Genomic DNA, 3,907 nt, shown 5'->3' on the forward strand with positions numbered 1-3,907 from the left:
ACTAAATGACAAACAGCTACTAATTGGGAGAAGAACTATGTCTTTGCTTCTAAGATATAATAAAAACCTGGTTTCTTGTTTGAATAAGATGATGACAACAAAAGAAAATGCATAAAGCAAAGAGCAATTTTTAGGTAAGTTACCTAACTGTATAAGACAAATCCTGGACTGTCACCGGGTCCCCTGACCTCCAAGACAGCAAGAGATCTTAAATGTCTTCCAACACCCACCCTAAGAGGAGTCCCTGGCATCCTTGGATAAGACATGAACTTCTCTCTACAGGGGACAGCACCGGAGACACAGTGTGGGAATTGCACCTGACCTGATCCCACCACACGGAGGCAAAGCACTGGGGGAGTGCAGCGGAACAGCAAGGGAATGGAGCGGCAAGGTCCCCAGGGAATGCTGAAAGTGGACTTTGGGGCCAGGGTGGGGTGCCCCAACAGACTGGACTGGAAAACACTCCTAAAGGCCAACAAACGATCCTTGAACTAACTACAAGCTTTTCTTTCTTGATATGTTTTGTTCTTTGTCAGTGGTTTGTTGTTTTTGTTTTGTTGTATACTATTGTTTTGTTTTCCTCTGTCTTGTTTTTGTGCATGTTAATAGCTCCACAGGTCTGTCTAAATAAGATAGGCTGGATGAACTATCTGGAGGAAAAACAACGGGACCGACAGTTCCAGGGGGACTTGGGATAGGGGGAGGTGAGGGGTAAGAAAGTAGTGTTAACTACCCCAGGGACAAGGGAACAACATGGGATCCAAATTGATGGTGAAGGGGGAGTGGCAGGCCTGGTAGGGAATGATCAAGGGTAAGTTAATGTAAACAAGAGGTATAGCTGTAACCCAGGTGGGGACGGAGCATGATAGTGGGGCAGGAGGAAAGTCAAGGGAAATAGAGGAAAGAGCTAGGAGGCAAAGGGCATTTTATAGAGGTCTGGACAAAGACATGTACATGCAAATATATATAGGAGGATGGGGAAATAGATCTATGTGTCTATATTTATAGGTTTAGTATTAAGGTGGCGGAAGGACCTTGGGCCTCTACTCAAGCACTCCCTCAATGCATGAATACTTTCTTCTATTAAATTGGCATTCTATGATGCTCACCCTCCTGACTCAACCGCTGAAACCAAAGCAAGTGAACAAGCAAATGTGGTGAAGAAAGCTGATGGTGCCCGGCTATCAAAAGAGATAGTGTCTGGGGTCTTAAAGGCTTGAAGGTGAACAAGCAGCCATCTAGCTCAGAAGCAGAAAAGCCCACATGGAAGAACACATAAGCCTGTGTGATCACGTGGTTCTGAAGGGATCAGTTATCAGGCATCAAAGAACAAAAAATCATATCATTGGGTGCACACCTCCATGATCCGATTGCTGAGGACAAACGGGTGTATAGGCAAATGTGGCGAAGAAAGTTGATGGTGCCTGGCTATCAAAAGAAATAGTGTCTGGGGTCTTAAAGGCTTGAAGGTGAACAAGCGGCCATCTAGCTCAGAAGCAACAAAGCCCACATGGAAGAAGCACACCAGCCTGTGAGATCACGAGGTGTTGAAGGGATCAGGTATAAGGCATCATCCAAAAAAAATCCTACCATAGTGAATGAAGGGGGTAGTGCAGAGTGGAGACCCAAAGCCCATTTGTCGGCCACTGGAGATCCCCTCACAGAGGAGTCTAGAGGAGGAGATGAGTCAGTCAGGGTTCAACGTAGCACCGATGAAGAATTCAGCTTTCCTCTGGTCCCTAAATGCTTCCTTCCATACACACACCCCACCCCACCACACTACCATGATCCGAATTCCACCTTGCAAGCCTGGATAGAGCAGAGGTTGTACACTGGTGCATATAGGAGCTGGAGGCACAGGGAATCCACAGTGGATGATACCTTCAGGACCAGGGGTGTGAGGGGCGATGCTGGGAGGGTAGAGGGTGAGTGGGTTGGAAAGGGGGAACTGATGACAAGGATCTACATGTGACCTCCTCCCTAGGGGATGGACAACAGAAAAGGGGGTGAAGGGAGACGCCGGATAGGGCAAGATATGACAAAATAACAATTTATAAATTATCAAGGGCTCACGAGGGAGAGGGGAGCGAAGAGGGAGGGGGAAAAAAGAGGACTTGATGCAAAGGGCTTAAGTGGAGAGCAAATGCTTTGAAAACGATGAGGGCAATGAATGTACAAATGTGCTTTATACAATTGATGTGTGTATATGTATGGATTATGATAAGAGTTGTTTGAGTCCCTAATAAAATGTTTTTTTTTTAAAAGAAAGTTGAACAGGAAATAAGGAAGACATAAACAATGGAGACAGTGGGCAAAAAAATATCGGCAGTGCCATGGACTGCCAGCCAAAAGCACAGCCAACCTGGTTTTGAGTGAAGTCTAGCCCGAACGCTCATGAAAAACAAGGATGACAAGATTTGGTCTCACGTCCATCGGACACGTTCTCAGGAGAGCCCAGACCCTGGAAAAGGACACTATATTTGGTGAAACAGAAAAGCAGTAAAAAAGAAGATTCTCACTGAGATGGATCGATACAGTGAGTGCAGTAGGTTCAAACATAACCATTATGAGGATGGTGGGGGCGATACAGTGAGTGCAGTAGGTTCAAACATAACCATTATGAGGATGGTGGGGGTGGGGCCTGGGCACTATTGCTTTCTGTTGTCTGTGGGATTGCTAGGAGTTGGCACTGATTTGATAGCATCTAGCAAGAACAGCCTGCTCACTTTCTGGATGGACGCCGCTTGGCCTCTGCCAGCTTCCTGAGGCTTAACCAGAGTCCCCGCCCTCAGAGGCCGGCCCCAATCTGGACCTCCTACGGAGCTCATAAGGAACTTCCGGTGTGAGGTAAGCCTTTCCTGTCTTAACTAACACATATACCCCAGCACACTTTGTCTTTCGTATTGGAGGCATCTCTCTGTGTGTGTGAACTTGTAAGCTTCAAGCACTGAAAGCACAATCCCTTGAACATTTAACTCATACAAAAGAACACTTGCTATTATGCAGATGTTGGGATAGAAGGCTGGATGCTGTCATGACCTTGAAGACAGCCATGTCTCTTCACTGACTTGGCTGCTAGAGGTCCGGATGCCAGCCCTGGCGCCCTGGTAACTGCCCCTTTCTGGGCTTCGGTTTCCTCCTTTTCAAAAGGAGGCTGTAGTCCTAAAACACTTACTTTCAAATTTTATAGCCACATAATTAATTCCCCTCAATAAGTACAACATGAACCCCAAAAAAAATCAGGAATCCGGTTTGTCACTTTTTGAAATATATACTTTTTCTTTGTGTCCTCTGCATTTTCTTTTTCTTGGCTTTCATTGCTGAAAATCTTTTTTTTTTTTTTTCATGCCTCATCAGTTTAGTTTCAGAATCAGAAACTGCATGATGTGGGTGCTCTTCTTGCATTAATTCAATGTTTCAGGGATTATGCTTTGGAGTACTTCTGAGAGTAAAAAGAAAAAAATAAAATATTCAGCTCATTGACAATCATAAAATAACACAGGGAGAGAGATTTCTCCAATCTTTAAAAAAAATGGAGTATATGGGTTGGGTCAGTGTAACTAATGCTGAACTGTTCGTTTTTTTATTAGTTTAGTGGTTGGTATGTAAATGTGAATGCTGCTTTTATTAAAACATATTTTCTTGTATGCATATAGCTATCCTCCCATCACAGACAGCGTTATGCTTCGAGACGGATCCTGAAATGTCCTTTCTGTGGATGAAGCCAATGCCGCGCTTCTGGAATGGGTCATTCCCAGCAGGGTTAACCAAGTCCAATTCAAAGGGTCCACGTAGCCCACTAAGACATCCCATTTTACTTTTAACGATGTTCCATTTTCCTAGATGCTCACTTCCTGCACGCCAAGTTCTGATTACTAGATATGTGCGACTCTTTCTTTTCATTTAT

This window comes from Tenrec ecaudatus, chromosome 14, assembly GCF_050624435.1.
Source record: "Tenrec ecaudatus isolate mTenEca1 chromosome 14, mTenEca1.hap1, whole genome shotgun sequence".
NCBI lineage: Eukaryota > Metazoa > Chordata > Mammalia > Afrosoricida > Tenrecidae > Tenrec > Tenrec ecaudatus.